Source organism: Festucalex cinctus, chromosome 9 (assembly GCF_051991245.1).
Source record: "Festucalex cinctus isolate MCC-2025b chromosome 9, RoL_Fcin_1.0, whole genome shotgun sequence".
NCBI lineage: Eukaryota > Metazoa > Chordata > Actinopteri > Syngnathiformes > Syngnathidae > Festucalex > Festucalex cinctus.
In genome coordinates, this window is record NC_135419.1 from 4,838,928 (window position 1) to 4,853,609 (window position 14,682).

The 14,682-nt window shown below is 39.5% G+C and overlaps 1 protein-coding gene across 1 annotated transcript in view; it reads right to left on the reverse strand.

Annotated features, from left to right (window-relative positions):
* The window catches only part of lingo2 (leucine rich repeat and Ig domain containing 2), a 205,413-nt gene extending 203,709 nt beyond the window's left edge, over positions 1 to 1,704 (reverse strand). The window contains exon 1 of the mRNA XM_077532699.1: positions 1,599 to 1,704. The gene's annotated coding sequence lies outside the window, so the exon portion shown is untranslated. The remainder of the gene's footprint in view (positions 1 to 1,598) is intronic.
* Between the last annotated feature and the right edge of the window lie 12,978 nt (positions 1,705 to 14,682).

The following is a 14,682-nucleotide window of genomic DNA, read 5'->3' on the forward strand; positions in this document are numbered from 1 at the left end:
TGCAATTACTCTAGCACAACAGGTAAATAATAAGTGGGTGGAAAGCAAAGGAGACAACAAAGACGTTACAAACGGGTTGCCGGTTCACCAGCGCACACAACAACAAGTGTTAATATTTTCCGCCCAAAAATGGAATAAATCGTGCTTAAATGGTTATCATGATGCAAAACAAACACTAAATGGTAAAAAAAAAAAAAAAAAAAGGATGCAAAAGTATGAATAAAGGAAAAAGTTAGAGGAGTTATTAAAGGCTGCCGACTCGCAGGAACCTCTTTGAAGTTGTTGCATTTACATTTACATTTTTATTTGAGTTCATTGCAAGCAGGATAAACAAACATAGATACAGATATAAAACTGTGCAAGTTAATTTATACACAGACCTGAGTGAATTACTAATCTGTGACACCTTACTTTACCGTACATTGGTGGTCAGGATTATGGTTCTATTTCGGCCTTCATCGACCGCCGGAGGAGGCACTTAACAGCACGGTTTCGTTTTAAACGATTGAGACTTCTTGGCTCACCTCCACTCTGGCCTGTACAGAACACACATAGCCGCCGTGCTTTTGCGCAGATGCCCATTTATCAGCTTGTAAATAAACTGGTCCTTGCTGCTCACTAATTTATCATCAGGGTGGGTTTGGGGGGGGATGCAGACAAATCCGAGCCAAAGATGATAATCCATTTTACAAGTCCGCCTGCTTGTAACATTCACTATTTACGCCAGAAGATAATTTAATGACCCGGCCGGCGACTCCCAGGTCATTTCCAGATCCGCCGCCATTCCTGCGATTCAGACTTGCCGCAACTCGAGTTCCCCTCGTTTGTCAAGTGACTGCACAGATTAAGAAAGCTGGTGTGGATATTGATTCGCACTGGGCTTGCGGGGTCCATGTGCACATAAAATATTAATACAGTGTTGTCTCGGTTTCACTTATGGCTCCAGAATAAGCAATGCAGTCAAGGGTGTTTCAGACATTTTTTTTTTTCTCTTTTTCATTTTGAGACACCGCTTTGAAGGCAGACTTTCAACTAGAGCTTGTATAATACAATATGTGGGTGGAATAGATTAGCGGAATGTGAGGTGGCTTTGTCATTTTATATTGGGAAAAGAGAGGGGAAAAAAGGAAAAAAATGCTAAGGTTCTTTTTTTTTTGGTCTCTAGCAAAGCGATTCTCTAGCTGAAGCTCTAGTGACATCTTCATGTGCTCCTGACAAGGTGGATTAAAACAAAACAAATCCTCTGCAGCGTGGGATTTAGCCTCTACCACCGGTGCAAATTGGCACTTCTCCGCAAGTCAGTAATGCCTTTAATACCGCCACTTAAACAAATGCCCGCGTTAACCCGTTATCTGCTTTATACGTGGGTGCTACAAATTGACCTTGCGTATGAATGACTTCAGCCAATCAGCAAAGAGGTACATACGGTATTCATTCATTTTTCTATTCTGGAGCTGGAGTGGATACACCCAACAATGAAACATGAATAACAAAGTCACAAGGTAGAGGCTTCAAGGATGAACATTATTGTTAGTCCACTTTTCAGCGCTTTGGCACAAAATTTGATAACTTAATAGTCTTAAGTGAAAGGAACTGACCTTTTTGTGAATTTAAGTCAATTAGTCTTCAAGTATCCTCAAGTTTTTCAACGCTGGTCCTCGGGGCACACTATCCAGCCAGTTTTCCACGTCTCCCGATTCCAACGCAGGTGAGGATCGTTATCAAAGCTTGCTTGCTTCTCCAGAGCTGGCTAATGAGCTGTCATTGGAATCACCTGCGTTGGAAATAGGGAGACATGGAGTGAAACATGAAAAACGGTGAGTAATTCTACGAGAACATCCTTAATTGCAGCGTCCATTCGTCTGTTAGGTTTGTTTGTCCCCCACCCCCGCCATCAGCGCTTCTTGGTTTCGTCCCGCCCGAAACAACACCTGATTGGTCCGACCTAAAAAAGGTTGGGTGCAAACATATCAGTGGGAGCAGTACAAGTTGTATTCTCCAGAGTTTGTGAACTCACAAATATCGTGAGAATTCAGATGGCTGACAAGGTTATTGCTTTTCAACTATGTAAAGCACTTTGATTTGCATTTTTCGGTATGAAAAGTGCTATATAAATAAAGATTAATTGATTGATATTATCATCACAAATGATGGCAAATAATGTAAGGTATGTTTGGTGGGGACGATGAAATTGAAATGTTTCTGTAATTAATAAAAGACGCAAGCATTAATCTTTTGCTGACAGTTCATATGACGTCATCGCACAACACAGTCTTCTCGCCGCTCCATTGTCGCAAAATAACACAGAATGGAAATTGGCAAAATTTGCATGTTCGTTTTGCGCATTTTTACAAAATTCGCTTAAAAATTTTGAAACATTTTGAAGGAAAATATTGTAGATGTTTCTAGGACATTAAAGTACAGGTCGACTGTATGTGTCTTACAATATGGGGTTCAATATGGTTCTATAAACCATATGTATATATTTTTGATACAAACCAGTGAAGCTAATTAACCTTTTTTGTGGACATCAAAGAAACGTGAAAGACTGAATGTCAGTTTGACGTGGTATTCCTAAGATTTGACTTAACTTTGTCTGTTCACATTTGAAAATCCGCATTTTCCAAATATTTGTTTTGTTTTTGGAAGAAAAGTTTTTTTTTGTGTGTAGTGCACCCTTAACCTCACAGCTAATCAGTATGCTGCGATGTGGAGTGAAGAGGCCACCTCATGAATCAAGTATTATGTTTGTGCTCTGTAATGACTAATGTTAGATTATTTGGTTTTCAAATCGGGAAAAATACAACGGCAAATTCCGAGGTTTGAACACTACTATGTCATGTAACTTTATCTATTCCTATAAAACCCAAAAGACAACTATGCGATGCTAGCTTCTCTGTTTAGCTAACAGACAGCTGGTCAAACATAACTCAGCTTCATGTTGCTTCTGCATTTAACATTTACTCCCAATAACGTATAAATACGTTTTTTTAATGTTCTAAGTGTCCCAAAGACGTATTTATACGTTTTTTTGTTGTTGTTTTTTTATGCGAGAGCGTACAGAAGGCTTTGATGCAGCCTCTCAACTGCAAAGAACGGTTGCAGATATGGTAGTTATTACACAAACGGCCAGCAGGTGGCAGCAGAGCAAAGGAGATCAACCAGGGCCATGTAGAAAAAAAGGTTAATTACAATTTTAAATAGATTTGTGAAAACTGATGAAACTTAGCTCTCTTCTAATGCTAATTGCTACAAAAGGGAAACAGATAGAAACATACTTTTTCTTCCTGATGAAAGAAGAGACTTTAATCTTTCTTTTGGTAGGTCCATGCTTTTATAGCAATTGAACACAATATTCTGTGGGCCTTGCAAAATCAGTCAAAATCCAGTAAAACAGCCGGGAGCGAACGTGACTGCTTCTGTGAAAATGGCTGGGAGTGAATGAGATTTATTAATTGAGAAGACGATAAAGTGATTGCTTTATAAACAGACACTCTAGACTTCATTGACATGACATGTTTTTTGTGAAAATCAATTTAGACAATAATGCTCACATATGTTTTGTAAACATCAAACAATTATTTTGAAGGTGCCAGTGAGGCGCACGAGCCTCGCGCCACCCCCGCCGCCTGGTTTATCGTCGCTGAATGCGTATGTCAGTCAGGCACAGTGGGCTCGTCCTCCCTGTATGTTCACGCCGCATCCTTCAAAAAGCAGCTTTGCGTGAGCGGCATCAAAGTATAGTACGCCTTCGCGCTCATCTCGTGTCGACACGACTCGTAAAGCTGATTATGTCTGCCCGCTCTTGTCACAGCGGACCTTACAGCGGCCATATTGTCCTCCGTGACACTGTTGGCGGAGCATGCGTTGGGCTTCAAGAGGGGGGTGAGCGTGGAGGTGGGGTGCGGCTTTACCAGAGTTGTATCCCCGCTACAGATGTTCTTAATTAGGGCCCGAGCAGTGACTGCTGCGAGGTCCCTATTGTTTATGTAGAAATTATGATGATTTGTTTCCCAACTGTTTGATAGGATGAGCCGGCAATAACAGCGGGTCGAGTATTCATCAGGGGACCCGCTGCCATCGTCCGGCTCCCGTTTCGAATCGGGGACGCTCGTCACATCAAAGCGTGTCTCTGTGGTGAAGAACAAACAAACACGGGAAGCAGCCAATCATACACAGCTCCAATGAGACGGGCTTAACTCTAAAAAGTTGTCTAAACGGACTGAGGACACGCTTGAAAGGCGTCGTTTCGCACCTTTGATCACTCAAACTTTTTGATGAGCTTACTTTTGACACGTTTTTCTTTGCATGTGTTGAAATTTTGAATAATAAAGGAAAGACTGGCATTTGGAAAGACATTCCAATAGCATACCTAACATTTACATTAGACACTAAATTTTTGGGATTTTCTGTCATGTTTATGCCCAAAATAATTGATTACGACACCAGATTAATAATATACGTGGTGATTCCAGAGGGTTCGCTTAGGGCAGGGCTGTCCAAACTTTTTCATTTTGTTAGTTTCAATTAGTTTAATGTAATTTTAAAAATGATTAGTTTTAGTTTAGTTTCTTAGTTTCAGTATCAGTGTTAGTTTTTTATTAGTTTCTTTTTTTTTTTTTAATGTGTATTACTTGTGCGCAATATTAAAAAAACACCATGGGAGCGACGTCATCTTGGGGTACTTTTCTATTGGCTGCTGCTAGATGACGTCACTTCTGTGTGACATACTTTCAAACGTGACTATTCCGGTTTAAATCAAAATAAATCTACTAAAAATCACATTTAAAATCATCCCCAAAGGCTCATGCATTTAAATTAATTACCAAAGACTAAAACGAAGGACATGTTTGCTATAATTATAGTTAGTTTTGTAAACATAAAATGTAGTTTCAGTTAGTTTTCGTTATTTAAGAAGCATTTTCATTTTTATTTTATTTCGGTAACAATATTGTTTTTTGAATTTTAGTTTTATTTTTTTCATTAGTTTTAGTTAACTAAAATAACCTTTAATGGGTCCAGTTTTTTCGATACTTACTTTGACCATCTCCAAACATTTGTGTTTTGTTTATTTTATTTGAACTGAGTCAAATGCCATTTTTAGCATATGTCGCCGGCCACTGAAAAGTGGACGGCAGGCCGCAAATGGCCCCCGGGCTGTAATTTGGACACCACTGCCTTAGGGTTATTCATTTGTTTCCTATTAGAAACGAGGAGGATATCCCATGATGTTGGAGGTTATGGTGGACCTTAGAGGTAACATTGTACTTTTGTTGCAGTAATTTTGGACTTTGACAGCCCGGGGGTGGTCAAAACATCAAATCCAACCTAGCATGTAAGAACAACTCTTCCGACTGTCAAACCTTAGCGATTGAACACAAAGTAAGAGCTGTATTGTTTTCCTTGCTATTTGAACACAGCATGTAAAGTATTACCCGGGCTCAGAGTGCATCTCAGCGGTGATCTCCCTTGATGAGGCGAGACTCTCTCTTACATATGTTTTAGACGCTGCCGCTGACTGCCGAGGGAAATTAGGCCTCTGCATCTGACCTCTTCAGCGCTGCCTGTTTTTAATGAGGCCTGCTCGGGCTGAGGTCAGGCGAGATGTTTGCTGTAGGAGAGATCATAGATTTCATGCAAACAAAGGGCAAGGTCAGCAGCAGACCTCCACACCCGCACTAATATGTTACAAGATGTTGGCAAGCTATTCATTTCCTTAACGGTTAATAATATCACAGTGAAGAGCATCCGAGTCAAGCTAACAATTAAGGTTGACACAGGGTTGGCGACGCAGTACATCTTCATCTGCGCAAATTGCCTCTAAAACATAGTGAGGAACTAGAGATGTGTTTGAATTTGACTTGCTAAAATATGTTAAATCCAATAGGCTGAATTATCACAATAATAAGGTTCAAGTGGCACAATTCTTATAATATGCTTGGACCATATTTTAGTGTGACCATATTTTGATTAAAAAAAATAATAAATAAGATAAGCAAATGATACTACATATTTACACAAAGATGCCATACATTAGTATAATTTCTATTTGAACGTATGCCCCCGCTGTATGGATGGAAAATACAACAAAAAACACAACTCTCTTTGAGTCTTACTTGACAAATGAATAGTGACATCAAATATGGTCTAAGCCCAAATGTTTTGCTTCCGCGATCAACTCTCACGGGGCGTCGGGATCGAACCTGTTTTGCAACCGTGTCTCCAGTGAGCAGAGCGCTACCAGTGAGCTAAAATTATGGGAGGCCAACTCTGCTTAAGACCTTATTTGAACGCTGAGGAAGTGAGGTATGTAAAAAGCTGGCCTCCTTTTTTTCTGTTAAGAAAAACAAAATATTTTTTTTTTATATATAACAATAACAACACACACACATAATCTACCATCGTTTTCCTTACACACCTCACGATTGATTTGGCAGCGGTGCACTCTGCCTCCCATTTGCCCCACAATAAAAAAAAATAAAAAAATTAAAAAAAAAGACATTTTCATGAATGTATTAAAAACAAAAACAATCAACCAAACAAACAAACGCACGCCTGGACAGTATGTCAAAAAATTGACATGTTTTGACCAGCATCATAAAGTGTTTGAATGGATTCTTTCAATTCAAGCAAGTGATCAAGACTTTATCAATTTGCAGCCATCCATTTTCTATCCAACTTGAGCTGATCCAGGATGACTTTTGGAGAGAGGATTGGAGTCCAGTCTGTACTAGCACCTACGATGTCGCCGGGAAGACATATAAACAATTATCTAATTCACATTTATGGGCAAAGTCTTCAATTAACCAACTACAGAAGTTTTTTGGAATGAGGAAGAGCATTTCAGAACCCAGCTGACTTTTGTCATGAGAATCGAGTACACGTATACGCTGGTCTTGTCCATCGCAGAGCACATAAAGACAAACAACCATTCACACTTAGTCACAATTTAAACATCCATCCATCCATTTTCTATACCTCGAGAAAAAACAGGTCCACCCTGTCGCGCGGCAAATATAGAAAAACAACCTACTTGCAATTTAGATTCTTCACTGAACTGAAGAAGCATATTTTGGGGACACGTGAGGTAATCGGAGATCTAACCCAGATCTACTAACTGTACAGCAGATTCACTATCCAAGACAACACTGTGCTGCCACAATTTTGAAGCGCAATCACAAATTTCAGACTGAATTCAACCGCCAACTTTGCTGTGAAAGAAATTTACTTGTCACTCTCGCTCGAATCAATCCAGCAGACGAGCTTAATGGGCTCATCAGGAGTGCCCCCAAGCTGATCATTCCCGATATCAGAGACTCTTGACTTAAAGTCCCGAATCACATCACGACACCCCCCCCCCCACACACACACACACACACACCCTCGTTTTAAGTAGCAGTCAAAGAGCCAGATGGCAGGATCGGACGGGGCGGGAGATGAGTGGTAAAGACGTGGCAAATGCCTGTAAAACCCTTTCAAAATGTATTATTCAATCACCGTGGCAGGCTCTGGGAGTTGCAAAGCATCACTGTCACTTGTCGGCTTAAATTACGTGGAAACAGCACACAAACACACAGGCTCGCAGTCTGCCCGTCATCATGTATCACCGGGTTTGCTATTTACATTTTTTGTTGGGAATGGTGCCGAAATAAGTGTTATCATAGTAACTAAGCGCAAAGTCCTCGGACGACTTCTTTCATGACAGATGTTGTTCCCTCCAATATTCTTTTTTTTTTTTTTTAAGAAAGAACATGACCTTTGTGTGGGGCATCTTCACTTGTCGCCGCCCCGACCAACGTCTGCCGACTGAAAGGTCACAGTCTTTGGCACGGTGGCACAAGACATGGAGTACTTCTAGTGACCAAATGGAACATATACACGTTCAATCACAGGATGATTTAGAAGAGCTGCATTTCCCATGAAAGATCGCTACGTGTTTCACTATGCTACTAACTAACATTTCTCATGCTAAACCATTATTATCAAGTCATACCGCCAACAAAAATGAATTGAAAAGGAATTTGATTTTTTTTTTATAAATATATTTATTTATTTATTTTTAAATTATTTTTTAAATAAATAAAATAAAACAAAATAAAATAAAAAAATACATAAATAAATAAAAATAAAAAATTTAAAAAAATTAAAAAATTTAAAAATGTAAAAAAAAATTACAAATAAAATAATAAAAAAAATAAAAAATAAAATAAAAAAATTTAAAAAAGGAAAAAAAAAAGAAAAGGAATTTTAAATAGAAAAGTTTTTTCTTTTGTTTTTTTTGCTCATAAAATGTAATTGCACATCCACTACAATGGGTGGCAGTGGTGCACTCATTGTCAGAGTACAGAAGGATTATTATCTCATCTGTTGGTGTACGTACAACAATTTTATAGACAAATGATATAGTGTAGTCACAGTGGAGATTTGGGGTGGGGGCATAGAATATTGAGAAGCACTGTACTACAATAATACCATCAAGTATGATTAGTGGTCATGTATGATGTCATTGAAACTGCTTTAGTTTTCTTGTTAAAATAAATAACAATAATCCAGTTGTAAAGTTGATTAGTGAAGCACCGTTTACCACAAGAATCCCTGAAAGTCTGTAGGATGTCATTCAACGTTGGTTATATAGCCCTAATCCTTCAAAGTTTGAAAGACATTGTTGAAACAAAAAAAACAGCTTGAGCACCAAATGGAATGTTCATTTTAGATCTTATGTACCGTACCTATGTACCAAATGTTGTGCCTGATGCTTCACATTACATTTTGTCCAGTATTTGTATGTGAGGATCAGTTGTGCTCAAAAGATAAAAACAAACAAACAAACAAAAAACACTGCAGTAATTTCCATTTTATGTTCGCTTGTAGTGAATGAAGTTGAAATGTAACAAAGTAACGAGCACAGTAAACGACTATGTCCAAACGGGTTTCATTTCATTTGTGTTGAATTAAAAGACTGCCGCGATTAAATTCAGTATCTCTTTCCTCTACAGCATTTTTTATGCTTTGTGTTTACTAATCAGTACACTCCAAATATGGCGACTATTAAAGAGAACAGTCATGACGTGTCAAGACTATTACGTGAACCGGCCTGGATAATCACGCAGCTCTGCTCACATAGCGGTTAGCGCGGCGTCGCTGCCGCCGTGCCGCACCTTGAATCTGACAGCTGGTGCGCGAGACGCGCAGCCTGCAGTCTCTCCTCATTAATTCAACTGAGGTGGGTCATCCAGGAATGGTAAAAAAAAAATCATAATAAAATGAAAAAACAAAAAACAAAGACGTCGTTGAGCATTTCTCTGACAGTAATATGATCATTACGAAGTATTATGAGTGTAATAATGCTTGCTGAGGATTCACCAGGTACGGAGGGCAATTAAATCACCTCCCACTCCATGTCGTACATCCTGCAAGGCCTGGCCGCAATATTGGCTGTATTTCAAATGAGTCATCCCTGACCACATGGTGGAGTTAAAAATCATGCCGGGTGCACAAGGTTTGCGTTCATATGAAATTTTAACGCACACTGAGTTGTCCAGAGTGAGTATTTGGAACTACATAAAACATACTTCAGCAGTCAAATCGTTTCTGTGGCTAATATTTGGTCGGATCGATGTTTTGTTTACTCACTCTCCAACGCTGCGGGCATGTCCAGTCCACTCAGTGCACTGAAACCGCCATGCCCTACTCAACTCAAAGAACAAAGTGGGAAAATACTTTTTTTTCATGGCACTGAAAGTCAAACTAACTGTAACACATTAAGCCTGTGGTTTACTCAACATGTCGGAAATGTGTGCGTATACTTTATGCTAGTTTTATATATCCACAATTCTTTGTGTTCCAACATAATCTAAAAGAGAAAATGCATAACTTTTATAATTTAAACAACGCTCTCCTGTAAATTATGACATCTACGGGAGATGTATTTTGGGGATGTAGGCATAGACTAGCTAGCTAACTACATGTTACACATGCACTGGATAACCACTGGTGCTCAGTCCTTAAATAGTTGGGAGGGGCAACTCATCATTGGGTGTCATTATAGCCGTGTCCAAAAAAAAAAAAAAAAACGAAAAATAAAAAACAGAAAATTCCTCCCTTATTCCTCTCTTTAGTTTTTCCTCTGGTCTCTTGAGATCTCCGTAATTTGTTGGAATTTAGAGCTTTCTGGGGTTGGCGTAAGACTCTGATTTTGTAACCATGTGGATGGCAGGAAGTGTTTAGTTGGTGCTGGATTTTACTTTGATTCATTTTTCTTTTCTTTGACCTTGCCTCTGGTCTCCTGACCTTCTGAACTTCACGACTCTGAAGTATCCGGTTAAGATGAAGGGTAATGGGATTTTTATTAGGTTTTAGGTGAATTAATGAGTATAAGTTTGCACGTATTTACACGCACGTGCACATGCACGCACGCACATACGCGCACAAACGCACGCATACACAAAATATATTTTAAAAAAAAAAAAAAAAAAGAGAGAGGGCAATGATGATAAGATGTTATGTTGTTAAGACTACCGAATGAACAATTCTGAGCTCTCTCTTAAAAAAAAAAAATAAATAAATAGTTGGGAGGGGTAACTCATCATTGGGTGCATTATAGCCGTGTCCAAAAAAAAACAACAGGAAAATTGAATGGGAAAAAGAGTTTAAGTCCCTATCTCGACAATTCAGTACTACATTGTTCTTCAAACATGTATTATATCATTTGAAACAATAATTTGACCCTATTTTTCCGATGTTTTTCAAACCCAAGCAAATTGGAGGTCAGAGCGTGTTCCAGAAAAGATTGTGTTTGACCTCAGGTTATGCACCCGTCTCGGTGCTTATCAGCACCGAACTGCAAATTTCTGGGGGGGTTACTGTTCTTTTGTTCAGCGATAGCTTTATGGATTTTGATTGACATCCAACTTGAGAGGGACGAGATTGCTCCGGTCAAAGTGACTGATCGAGGAACTTTGAACTTCGACTATTTGAAAATGACGAGTCCGAGCGATGATAACCAGAGTTGTGTGGTTCACCTAAATTAAAACAATATTTAAAGCTGACAGAAGATATCAACGGGCCCTCAGATCTTCATATTCAAGACAAATCGCCAAAATGATCAAACAATTGACGCAACCATATATGTCCATCGTGATACTTGGTAAATTTGCTTACATTTCTTTTCTAACTGCAGTTAAGTATGTTCTGGACTCCTAAAATATATAAAAAAGTAAGCAAGTTTACGGGCATGCGAAGGCTCCCCCCCCCAAATGGGAGATGAATTCACCCGAAGAACGTTTGCAAGTATTTGTATGTTTTTGTGACTGTGAGGTATGGAGGCAGAAGTGCAGTAAGACTGTAGGAGTAAACTGACTCTTTGGCTACGCCAGCTCGACTCCCACTCAGCACAGCGAGCAGCACCGCCGCCTGTGCTGCAAAGTCCTTGTAAGCAGAATTACTTGCAGACAAGTGGGGCAGAGATTTGCCGCTGTGCACAATGGATGAAATAGTCAGCAGGGGGAGGAGGTGTAGGACGGGGAGTGAGTGAGTGAGTTGGATGTTCCTTGAGAACAAAAAAAATCATGAATTATAAGGGGAACACAGAATTCCTTTTCTGGCTGTTTTTTTTTTTTTTTTTTTTTTTTTTTGGAAGGGGGGGTTGATTTGCTTTAACACTTGTCGAGGTGCAGTTCTGCACATGTTCCTCGTCACGACACTAAACAAATTTGTGTTGGCTCAAGTGAAAATTCATCACGCGTCTCATTTAATTTCTCTCTCTGGTACATTCCAGCACTCATCCTTCAAGATGTAAAAAGATGTTCGAACAAAATTTACTGAACAAGTTGATGGCGCTGAACATGATTTAGCAGTAAAGAATTAGCTTGACTCCAAGCTGTGGATTAATTTTCATTTACTATTTAGTGACTTATACTTGTGATATGTGACATGACTCATCTTTGCATTAAGACCCATTAGTGTTCAGTTCTATTGTTATATTACGACAGTTTAAGTAGTCTAGGCTCTATCAGTCCTGTCACACATTAATAGATTAGCAATTCAATAACAAAAGTATTGCACAATGTGCTTCACTGAATTCTAGATATGTACTCATTGTGCTCGATGACCTTCCTGAAACACATTATTTTTGATAGCATCATTATATAGAACCTGTCTGACTGATTTGCACCCAACTCGGGGGTATATTGTACATGTACATGTGATTGATGTAAGCCAGGGGTGTCAAACTCATGCTAGCTCAGGGGCCGCATGGAGGAAAATATATTATCAAGTGGGCCGAATCGGGAAAATAACGGTATATAACTTAAAAACAATTGCCATAATTGATACGCATATTTTCGTGGACCAGCCCTAAATTACGGAGCTCATCTGTAATCATATTGTTCCGAAAAATAAGACGGATGCAAATGGAATGCGGCAACACTTTGCCAGTATACATTCCGGACGTGTTAAATTGACCTGTTTTCAATATATATTGTTCCCAGAATGCATTGCATGGGTGTTAATAATGTTATAAGCACGTTAATCCTTGTCATATCTATTTGTGTTACCAGTAATTTAACACATTTATGTCTGTGTATGATTAAAAAAAAAAAAAAAGTTTAAGTTGAGTGCAAAATAAAGACATCCAGGATGACGATTCCCCGTTCAAGTTGCATTACTCATCTGAGGACTGCTTGTGAAATTACAAATTTGTATGTTTTGATTGTGGCCGGCTGATTAATTAGACATTACATTCTTTTTATTTATTTTTTTTTTACTTTACAAAATCAACTCGCGGGCCGGATTAATCCCACATGCGGGCCTGATCCGGCCCACGGGCCGTATGTTTGACACCCCTGATGTAAGCTGTAATGTGTCCGAAAGGAAAAAATGAATAAACTAAACTAAGCTAAACTAAACTAAACTAAATATTCACTAAAAATGCGCTGCATCCGGTAATAGCGCGGAATATTGCACCACAAATGCATGCCCAGTTACCCACCTATTCACTATTGCTCTAATCATATACCGGCGCAAACATGCCCACAAAACTGACAGCTTGGAGCACATTTGCACCTGATTTACCACACATGGCAATGGATTTGCGCCAAGAACATGGTTGTATAGTCACAGTTACGAGAAACATGAAATTATCAGAAAGCGAGGTTGGACCGAGAGTAAGCGTTTAGAGCGCCATTAAGCTGTACAGAGCAGAGAGGACGACAACGATGTCATTCATTCATAAATTACAAATTATTGGTGCGATCGTTTTTTAAAAACATGTTTTCAGAGGTTGCCGTGCGCGTACAGTATGCATCTGACATGTAAATATGATTGTAAAATGCCTCCCCGCCATTGCTGATCAGCCCGGGTTACGTTATGTGTCCTAAAACAAACATAGAAAAATTCCCCCCCCCTCTCTCTCTCTCCCTCTCTCTCTCTCTCGCTGCGTGAACAGCCATAGATCGACCGTGCACAGGGCCATGCACTGCTGTCACGATCCCGGGATCAAGGTTGCGTCAGGTTAATACATGCTTTCCCAAAACGTTATTTGTGTCACGCAAACTCTGTGTGGCAATTTGCACTGGCGTTGGCACTGCATATCAATGAGTCTTATTTGCATTGGGGTGGGCATATTTTGCGTCAAATATATGCAAATTACCCAATTTACATATGTGTAAATAACACTGGCGCATTCTGGTTGACTGTGCACTTAGTGACGGATTCCCACATCTGCGCATGTTTAGTGAATTAGGCGCTCCCGGATTGCTCCATTTTTACCGGTTAGCGCTGTGCAAAGGCGACGCAAACCTTTAGTGAATAAGCCCCTCAGTGGAGACATACAGCATGGACGAAGGTCGAGGCCATTTCTGTTTGGGCCAATCAAATAAAGGTTATGAAAACATGTGTTTTCTTTGCTATGGAATTTAGTTTTCCTTCACCACATTTGCCCGTATTACAGCCTACAGGAAACAAACTGAACAGACGGCTTATAGAGATCACCGACGTTTAATTTCTCCTGGAATTGACTGGAGTAGCCGCAGTGCGCTCACTGACCGTTAAAGGAAATAAAGAAAATAACGAGCTGCTCAAGTCAAACTGTAATATTTTGTTTAGCCTTGGGAGGACAACTCCAGCTTCTGTTTAAGAAAATAAAATTATGAAAATCATCATAACCGCATGCCACACAGCTAGCCCGATCTTGCCATTGAAGACTCCCGGGTTATTATCACACAAAGTGATTGACTGACTTAAGTATGCAGAGCATCCCGCCTACTTTCAATTTCTCCCGGAATGAGCCTTGATTGACTCTAGCAGTGGCCAGTGCATTAAAAACACCTTTTGAAGAAAGAAAATAATATCACAAGTCAAACTTTAATCTCATTTGTGTTGGGCAACTTGTTTGTGTGGGTGTGTTTTTTTTTTTTTAAATCACTCTTCATGAAAACCCAAATACGACATGCCCTGCAGCCCTCTTTCCGATGGAAAGTCTCATGGTGCCACACTCACAACCGGAGAGAATGTATTTTTTTTTTTTTACTATGAAAGGCAGAAAAGCTATCTCTCTATTTGCATTCGAGGAAATGCTTCCTCACAAAGCCAGCAACTTACTCACCTCAGGCGTAACATCGCAATTCTCACAGGCGATTCTTGAACACATTTCAGACTACCTGTGGACTTTTTACAGCATATGGC